General features: G+C 37.6%; 1 long non-coding RNA gene across 2 annotated transcripts; it reads left to right on the forward strand.

The window, feature by feature from the left end:
• The first annotated feature begins 3,760 nt into the window (after positions 1 to 3,760).
• On the forward strand, positions 3,761 to 8,832 carry LOC145820193 (uncharacterized). Of its 2 annotated transcripts, XR_014361359.1 has the most exons (3): positions 3,874 to 4,153; positions 6,424 to 6,459; positions 8,314 to 8,832. It is a non-coding gene; the product is annotated as an uncharacterized LOC145820193 (long non-coding RNA). The 2 variants fall into 2 exon arrangements; XR_014361360.1 differs by lacking the exon at positions 6,424 to 6,459 and having other exon boundaries at positions 3,761 to 4,153.
• Positions 8,833 to 10,237: the final 1,405 nt, after the last annotated feature.

Genomic DNA, 10,237 nt, shown 5'->3' on the forward strand with positions numbered 1-10,237 from the left:
TATGCTAGATTGCATGTTAGAGCATCGTGCATGCCATGTCACATCAAGCATTGTGTATGTCATTTAATAGCATTGCGTATGCTAGGTTGTATGTTAATCGCATTGTGTATGCCATCTCATTTGCATCGTGTTTGGGATAGGAGTTTGCCCAAGCACGGGAAACGAGGTACGTTTCGTACTCCGAGTGACGGAACGTGTCTCAATTCCCTGTCGCCGACACTCCGGATTACCCATGATGGGGTTTAGGTCTTGTTGTGTTTTCATGTGCATTCATTTCATATTGAGTCGTGCAATTCGACTCCTCGGCCATCATGCATCGATATGTGTGATTGGTGGCACGAGAATCGAGGACTACACTCCCTGAAGAGTAGTCATGCATACATATGTGAAAATACTTTGACATGCCCCTTTGTTGCTCTCTGTTGCAGTAAATCAGAAAATACTTTGCCATGCCCCTTCTGGAGCGTTGCGCAATATTCCAAGAACAATTGTAAACAGAGGCAAACTGGGGCATCGTAATGGATTTCTGCGCAAGGCAACTCAAGCATGCATCATTCATCATTTGGAACAGAGCTGAGGCGGTCCATGGATTTGCGTGCTAATTTACTTGCTTTCCTAGATTAATTTGTTAATTAATTAGGATTTTGTATTTATTCGGACTGTACTATTTATTCGGACTGTATATTATTTATTCGGACCCTCCGAGCGAGGGCACAACTATAATAAATGTGCGTGCGTGTGATGTATGTCTTCCAACTCCACGTCTTTCTCCCTTTTATCTACCAGCTTATGATGGTTAGATTAGGGCATGTTTCAATTAACATACAACATGATAGCATGTTTTCATTCATTCATCTGTTTTGCATGCACCAGGCTCGGCGCATCATACTAACTGCATTTGTATTTCAATTCTGAGTTGAATACTTGTTAGTTATAGCATTTCACATGCCATCTTTAGAATAGCCGAGCCTATCTTAGTTGCATTTTGCATGTGTTGCATTAGGCATTTCTGTATAGTTAGGACCATGCATGGATTTCTAATTAGCTTCTGTTTTGGCTTGGAGTACTCAGTAAGTGGTTATGCTTTAGCATTCTTACACGCGTGTGAGTGACTGCTATGATAGCATACTTTACCATGAGGCTACTTGCTTATATGATATAACTGTCCGAATGCCTGTGGGTGAAGGTTGGGTTATTTGAATTGGAATAATGCATTGACTGTGAGTTTTAAGCCCACTAGATAGTGGCAAAACCATCTTTTCTAAGCCCACCCGAGGGTGGCAAAATCTACGTTTCAAGCCTACTTGCGAGTAGCAAACTGCTTTCAAAAACCAAAATGAAATGTTTTGTTCCAGTTTAGGCGATCCAGTCTATACTTGTATGCTGTGCGCATCACATAGTAAATCTAGGCTAATAACCGGAATAAGAATGCATAATGTTTTCAAAACTAGATATCATGGTTAGTAGAGGCCGATCTTTGATCGGGCGAGCGGGGATGCTCACGAAGTGACCTTTCCCAATCGTACCCAAGTTCCCAAGCCAAGGCAATTTTGGTGATGACGGACACGTGGCCTTAGGCAACGAGTCAGGGTTTCCTAAATTTCCCCAAAATAAATATTTAGGTGGCGACTCTGTATCTGGCAAAGCAGTCCATGCTTGGCACTTTTTTCTAAAAAATCTGTTTTCCAAAACGATTTGCCGGATTTGGACTCTTTGATGAGTCATCGGTCTTGCATTGCACTCTGCGAGATTAGATACAGGACCGTGACACAAATTGAGTCCGAACTGTAGTGAGGCCCGAGGGCGCGTCTACAGGTGTGTGTCTTGAGGCCATTCTTTTCTTCTTCTTTTTTAATTTTTAATTTTTAATTTCTTGTTTTTATTTTTGTCCATCATCGATCACTTTTAAATTATATTTTAAAAAACAAAATAATCAGGTAAATTAAGCAAATATTTAATTTATATTTTTTCATATTTTTTTTTACTTTTATATTTTTAAAATTATAAGCGGTGATCATTGATTCGATGGTAAAATCTTAGTCTAATAATCTTTGAGATTATGAGTTTAAGTCTCGGGACAATCACTTTGTGCACTATGTCAAAGGTTAGGTGTGTATCTAATCTTTTTTCTCTGAGTAATGTTAGGGACCCCAAATATTTTACTAAATGTTTCACATGAGTGTGAAACCCACATGGTGCGGGTCTTACACCCATGTAAGACATTTGATAGAACATTTGGTAAAATATTTGGAGTCTAGCATTTTTTTTTTCCTCTTTCCTCTCCCAAACACACATTAATGTTAGGTGTGTACCTAATCTTTTCTCTCTTTTTTCTATGTTTACACATTAATATGTACTATTAAATTATGTGTGTATTTAATTTTTTTCTCTTCTAAATACATATTAAGATGTACTATTTAAACATTGTTTTTCTTTTTATTTAAATTCATAATATAACACATTATGTGAGTACCAACTGGTACTGTTTGGCTACTCATAAAGTTGTTGAGAGAATTTCTTCATTTTGGGTTTTGGAATTTTTCAATAAGGGGATTGCATTTAGGTAGAAAAAAGAGGGGGAAAAAATTATTAACACATGGTGGATATAAATATGTTTATGGTGGGTTGTAAATGAAAAATTGTAGAGATATAAGTATTATTTATATCCCTCCATGTGTTGATTGTTTTTTCTCTAACTCTTACTTGTATATAATTCTCCTGTTCAATAATAGTGTGACAGTGTCAGAACTGCGTCATTCATCATTATACTTTTACTTTCATTTATTTGCAAGACGTATGGTCACACATCTAATTTAGACAACAAAAATGACTGAGAGCTTTAATTTTAAAGCTTTAGGAGGAGCTTTAATGATGGGACGGACCATGTGATATGATGTTTATGCTTGCTTATTTGTGGTTTTCTTTTTATTTTTTTTTATGCCACATCATTAGAGCTTAAATTAGAATTCTAGTTTTAGAGCTTTTAATCACTACTATTTAGACAATTCATGCTGTTTATTTTTAAAAAAATTTATGTAAATATTAAATTGATCTGATAATCATATATATAATTTTATCATTTTTTAAAAAATAATGGATGAGAAACATAATTTTAAAATTAGATAATTTATTTTTAAATATTAAAATAATAAAATTTGGTAGCTAAGATTGTTTATCAATATGATATTTTATATGAATAATTTATATATAAAGATCTAAAAGATGACTAAGTGAATTATAGAATGTGGATTGAAGAGAGAAATCAATCAAAAAAAATAATAATAATAAATATTTTTTTACTAATTTCAGATGCTGGACAAATAAATATTTCTTTAAAAACGTAGTAACAAATCATGTTTTCTATTAAAAGCAAATATTTCTTTAAAAGTGTGATTACAAATCACGCTTTCTTTTAAAAGTGTATTTTCAAATCGGTCTGAAAACGTTAATAACAACAGCGGTTTCTTAATTAAAGTCATGTTTTCTAACTACGCTTTTATAATTTTATTTATTTTGTCCGCTTGGACCAGAAACATGCTGAAAGTGTATTTTGTAAACACATTTTAACTTAATTTGAGAATTCGACCAAATTAAACTTAATTTAAGATATAAATTAGTACCTAGACCTAATTTGAGAAAAACCTCCAATTTAAAACTCTACACGCGTAGTGATCTCTATCACAGCCCAAACTAAAAATGCATACCGTTGTAGGTGATCGTTGCACACATTGACTGCCACAAAAGAATATATATGGGGCACTTTGGAAAAATAGGTAAAAATTTAATTTTTTAATTTTTTTAATCAAAAAAATCAATTTTTTTATCCTTCCAAAACACCACATAGTCGTTTTTGACAAATATGTTTTGTACTTCACAAGAAATGTTTTTTCATTTTTTTCCCATTCTTGTTACCTTTTTTTTCCCTTCATTCATGCATTCTCTCTCTCTCTCTCTCTCTCTCTCACACACACACACACACACCCACATTTTGGCAGTGCCGATCAAGGTAAATCGATAATAGATGATTTCAAATCGTTGACGTAGTGATTGGATTGTAACGAATGAGAAAATCGTTGTTTGAAATCGGTCCAAATCAAGGGCTTTCTCAGATCTTTTTCGTTTCGGTTGTGATGATCTTGTTCCAACGATTCAGGTAAATCATTTTTTTTAATTTTTCATTTCAGAATCATCATTGAATCTACATTTTCATGGATCTTTTTGTGTATGGTCCAACTAGGAGATGATGGGTGGTCCAACCCAGGTTAATAACGAAAGAATTTAGAGGTATCCTTCAATTGAAATGTACCATTCAAAGTCTGCCTAAATAAACTCTAAAGTCTGAATATCTTTAAGTTTGATAATATCTTTAAGTTTGATGTTTGGCAATTTTTGAATTTTCATTTGCAACTTTCTTTTTTCGAAATTTCTTGACTTTTTATGGAGATTAGTCTAGAATTTGTTGATTTGTGAATTTATTTTTGAAAATTTTTCAACTGTCTTGAATTTGTTGACGTGTGAATAAATCTGAACAATGTTGTTGTGCTGACAAGTTTAGTTATAACTAGATAGATAGATATTGTATCAAATTTGACCCAAGGCATAACATTGGTACCCGGTGTATTTCTTCTACTTTTTTTGGAAACTACATAGTTTAGGGCATACCCAATGCACGAAACTCCCACTCAAGCGGGGTCTGGGGAAAGTACATAGTTTCTTCTCCAAAATATAGAAACTCCTTTGGCTAATCATAGGAGAACAGAAAGTTGTTGTTCATGCTACATAATAACAATAGCAACCCTTTTTTTATCTGTGTTTACTAGAGAAGCTCCTAGTTGTAGAAGAAAATATGGTCAAGTGTTGGTTTGCTCACTCATCTACCTGATAGGTACGGACGAGAGACCACAACCTTAATTGACTTGTGTGTGCCACCATCCTTTTTGTTTGTGATTGGAGACCATGTATTGATTTGGGCATAGAGTGTGATAACACAGTTCCGTGTTATGCTAATTAGCCTTAACTATGAATGCAATTATATGCTTGGTATGATTTTGAGTGTTGTTTACACGAATATATGTGATTTTGAATTTCTATCTGTTCACCGTAGGAAAATCTATTTGATTTTCTGCTTTAGAATTTAAATTGAGGGCCTTATCAGTTACAGAAACCGAAATTGATTACGTCATTGTGATTAGCGTAAATTTTTGAGCCTACGGTGAAATTTAATTAAAAATTGATTCAGATTAATTAGATTAAATTAATGAAATGGTGTTCAATTAATTAGTACTAATGAAATGTGATTAAGGGAGCTTATATAAAGGGGGCATTATACACTCACATTCATTTGTTTGAGCTCAAAATCAGATTTTACACTTTAGAGAGAGAGAGGGTCGGCTAGAGAGAGAGAGGGTGAAGGCAATTGAAGATTTGAGCAAGAAACTTGAATAATTTGAAAACCAACTCAAGAATTAACCATAATTTGAAGGAATTGAAGCTCTTAGGTCAGTAACCAACCCTTAATTCATGGGTTTGAGTTTGTAACCATATGATTTCAAAAAGAATAGCCGACCAAGAACAAGAATTGTGTTATAATTGATGAATTTGAAATTAATATGCACATGTATGTATAGAATTACTATGATTTTGCATGATCAAGCATGTATCAAGTTGAATATGGGAATATGAGTATTAAAACATACATGCAAGCATAGTTTTGTTGATTTTCATGGTTATGAGCATCATTGGTGCTATTTGAAATGGAATTGGGGTTAAAGACTAACATGCATGTTGAATTGGTAGAGATATGAATTTTGGATGAAGCTTGAATGCATGGGTTTGATCATACAAAAGAAATGAGGATTTATTTGAAATTAGATTGTGATTTTGAACAATTCGGTCCCATACACTTATATTCTCATGTGGTATAATGTATTTGCATGTTTTGAACCAAAATCATGAGTTTTGGACCTTTGGAGGTCGAGTTTGAGCATCAAGAATAGTTCTAGAATTTCCAGAATCCGGTATGTCCGCTCGAGCGGGGTAATGGTCGCTCGAGTGTGAAATGCGAGCTCCTAGAATTTTTTTGCAGACATTGATGTCCGCTCGAGCAGAGAGCTATGTAGAGTGACTTTCAGCTCGAGCGTCCGAATTCACGCTCGAGCGTAAAAATGAGGCAACTAGTACTTTTGCAAACCTAATGGGTCCGCTCGAGCGGCCAAATCCACGCTCGAGCGGGAAGCCCTGTTTCTGAAATTTTGAAAAGATGTTATGTGATTATTTTTCCGTTCTCTTCCATTTTTAAGCACTCTTAGGCATACATTAAGTATTGTAAATGAGTTAAAAGGGTAAGAAAGAAGCCTAAGAGGATTGTATGAATTAAGAAAGGATTGAATCGTTTGTGACCCATATGTGTTATGTAATGTGTAGGGTCGAGCTCAAGGGTGAATCCACCGGCAGAACACTGTGAGTAATAGCTTAGGGTGTGTTTGGTAACGTTTACGTTTTCAGTTTATATTTACAAAAAATTTATAAACTGGTTTTTGTTTATTTTTAGAAAAACATAAACTACAAACGCGTTTGGTAATTGACAAAATGTTTAAAAAAAATTTAAAATATAAAAAAGAGTGAGAAATGGCGAGTGGTGGCAAGTGGCGGCGAAAGACGGTGGTGGTGGGTGGGTGGGTGGTGGTGGTGGTGGTGGTGGTGGTGGTGGCGGCGGGTGGTGGGTGGTGGTGGCGGGTAGGTGACGGGTGGTGGTGGTGAGTGGATGGGTGACGGTGGCGGGTGGTAGCAAGTGGGTGGTGGTGGCAGGTGGGTGGCGGATGACAGGTGGCTGTAGGTGGTGGCGGGTGGTGATGGTGGGTGGTGATGGTGGGTGACGGCGACGGGTGGTGGGTGGTAACGAGTGGGTGGTGGTGGTGGTGGCAGGTAGGTGGCGGATGACGGGTGGTGGCGGGTGGTGATGGTGGGTGGGTGGGTGACGGTGGCGGGTGGTGGTGGTAGTGGCGGCGGCAGCGGGTGGTGGTGGCAGGTGGGTGGCGGTTGCAGGTGGGTAGGTGGCAGGTGGGTGGCAGGTGGTGGCGGGTAGGTGGCAGGTGGGTGGCGGGTGGTGGCGGATAGGTGGCAGATGGTGGTAGTGGTGGGTGGGTGGATGGGTGACAGTGGCGGGTGATAGGTGGTAACGAGTGGGTGGTGGTGGCGGGTGGCGAGTGGTGGTGGCAAGTGGGTGGCAGGTGGGTGGTGGGTGGTGGTGGTGGTGGTGGTGGTTGGTGGTGGCGGGTGGCTGGTGGTGGCAGGTGGTGGATAGTGGTGGTGGCAGGTGGGCGGTGAGTGGTGGTGGCAAGTAGGTGGTGGTGGCGGGCGGTGGATGGTAGTAGTGAGTGGTGGGTGGTGGCAGTTGGATGGCAAGTTAGTGGTGGGTAGTGGTGGTGGTGGTGGTGGTGGGGGTGGGTGGGTGGGTGGTGGCGGCGGAGGCGGAAGACGGTGGTGGAAAATGGTGGCGGGTGGTGGCTAGTGTTGGGTGGTAAAAAAAAAAAAAAACTGAAAACTCAAAATGGAAACACATTTTTTATGTTTTCATTTTTTGGCCAAATTTATAAACTGAGACCGCTGATTTATAAATCAAAAATTTTACCAAACAAGTTTTTATTTGAGTTTTTAAAATTTTTGTAAATATAAACAGAAAACGTAAGTGTTACCAAACGGCACCTTAGTAAAGATATTTTGAAGTATGTTACTTGTCCAATTGCTTATTTTCCTATAAGTCTTATACATTTGTTAATTTGAATTATGGACAAATGTTTGCTATGCCATATGGTTGGGCCAAAGGCCGTTAGATACAATTGATTGGGCCGTAGGCCGTTTGACATACGTAAATGAATAGGCCAAAGGTCATTTGACACGAATGAATGGGCCGAAGGCCGTTTGACACGAATGAATGGGCCGAAGGCCGTTTGACATGAATGAATGGGCCGAAGGTCATTTGACATGAACGAATGAATGTATGGGCCAAAAGTCGTCTGACATGAAGGAAAGAATGAATGGGGCCAAAAGCCGTTTGACATGAATGAATGAATGAATGGGCCGAAGGCCATATGACATGAACGAATGATTGGACCCAAGGCCGTTTGACAGGAACGAAGTGGGCCAGAGGCCATTTGATATGTTCGGGCTTGAATCGCTTAATATACTAAAATATTGTACTAAATAGGATCCTAAATGGGCCCAAGGCCGTTTGATATATGTGAATCTCATTTATGCACCTTTATTCGATATTATTCACTGGGTTTTAGCTCACACTCATTCGTGTGTATGTAGGTGAGCAAAGAGATGTCCAAACCCAGCCCCGGTGAAGTCTGTGTGGAAGGTCAAGTTTTGGAGAGTCAGCCCAAACGTCTCACGCACGAGACTTACTTTTGCCCCTTTCGTTCTTTTGTTACAATCTCGTTATGTTGGCGAAATTGTTGGATTACCTCTGTATATAAGTTTTGGCCAGGCTGGCTAATACTGGAATGATCCTGTGTGTGTATAACACTTTAAGTTGATTTCTTTTTTGGTGTGAGTTATTAATGAATACATATATGTGTTATTTGATGTGCCATGTAACCACGGCTCTACGGACAATTTGTAAGTTTGCTTCCGTTTGGCCCCTTAACTCTGATGGAACATCTTTTGTTTGGTTTGAGGCCGCAGGTAATCCTTTGATTACTGGCCGGTTATGACCTTAATTCATAGGGGCAGGTTTGGGTCATGACATAGAGCTTCCTTTTTTGTTGTAATTGTGTAAATCTTGGTCTGTGATATTTATATATTAGACTGCATTTAATTTTGGCATTTCATTTCCATGTATATGGGATGTTGGATGTCAAGGTGAGAGTATGCCAAACCATGTGTGAACTAGTTTGAATAAATAATTAAATGGGTGTTTATGGCTTCAATTAGCACTTTCATGGAAAATAAAATAAAAAGGAATAATTTTGTGAAACAATCGAACTTCCATAAAAACAGTGGAGTTAACCTAGTTTCTCAATATATAAACTATCCCAGTCGTGGAGACCTTTTATACACACGCACACCAAAAAAAAAAAAAAAAAGAAGAAGAAAAAAGAAGCATCTTTGATAAACGGACACTTGAATTGTATCATTAATGACTTTGGATTCGATTTTCAGAAAACTAAGTGCATGGATGGTAGTAAAAACATTTTTTGAGGCAAACGGTATTATTTTGAAGTTTATGGAAACAAAGAGGAAATGGTTTCAGAATTGAAATAACATAATTAGGGAGATTAAAAATGAGGATTTTTATTGAATAATCGTACTTAGGTTAATTAGTTTTCACCTAATTAATCTGTTAAAAACTAGTGCATGACAATTGCTCAGCTTGTTCCCAGATAGATGTAAGTTGATAAGGAGAGCACTTTCTCAGGTTATCACTTAGCTCAAAGGATGAGAAGTAATGGCAAGGCAGATGAGGGGGAACATCATTGATCTCGAACAGTTCTTTATTGTTGGGCAACCACAGTCTAAGAAGACAATTGTTAAAGCATCCACCTCCTCAGCAACATTTAGCTGAGTAGGATAGGAGGACTCCTTCCTCTCCTATAAATATCTCGAAATAAAAGGTTGGTGAGAAATATTGGAATTTTTCTGCCTATGTGATAAAACAATAAATAATTATTTAATAATTTATTTTTTATTCTGGGGAGCTGTACAAATTTTATTAGTTGTCTACATTTGTGGATAGAAAATATGAAGGCAATGAGGTGTTTTATATTTTCTGTATTTGATTGCCGGCATTAGAAGCCTAAAAGGTATATTGAGTTTTGTAGAATGGTTGCTATAGCTGCCAGAAAACATGTATATCCAACTTGGGAAGATTAAGACAATGTTTGGATTATGGATTTAGGAAGACATTTTGAAAAGAAAAGGAAAAATGTGTATGAAATGTAACTACATTTCATCCACTTTTTTCTTTTCCCTTTCCAAACTCTAATTCATTCCAAAAAAAAAAAACTCTTCCTAAAACATCTACAAGGTTTCTTATTTTTGGAGAGTAGTTGTGAGCTTTGGAGCATCTGCTAGGGTTTTCCTTTTTCAAGAGCAATATGCTTTTCCACTTAGTAGAGTAAGGGTGAGGATGCCCAAGCCCAAGCTGGTGCTTTTGCTTAGGACTCTACCGTGGGACTTTGCTCTACTTGGTAGAGCCAAGCTCGATAAGATGAGCAATGAAGACTTCACAACA

Source organism: Camellia sinensis, chromosome 2 (assembly GCF_055761805.1).
Source record: "Camellia sinensis isolate YWXY chromosome 2, ASM5576180v1, whole genome shotgun sequence".
Taxonomy (NCBI): Eukaryota; Viridiplantae; Streptophyta; class Magnoliopsida; order Ericales; family Theaceae; genus Camellia; species Camellia sinensis.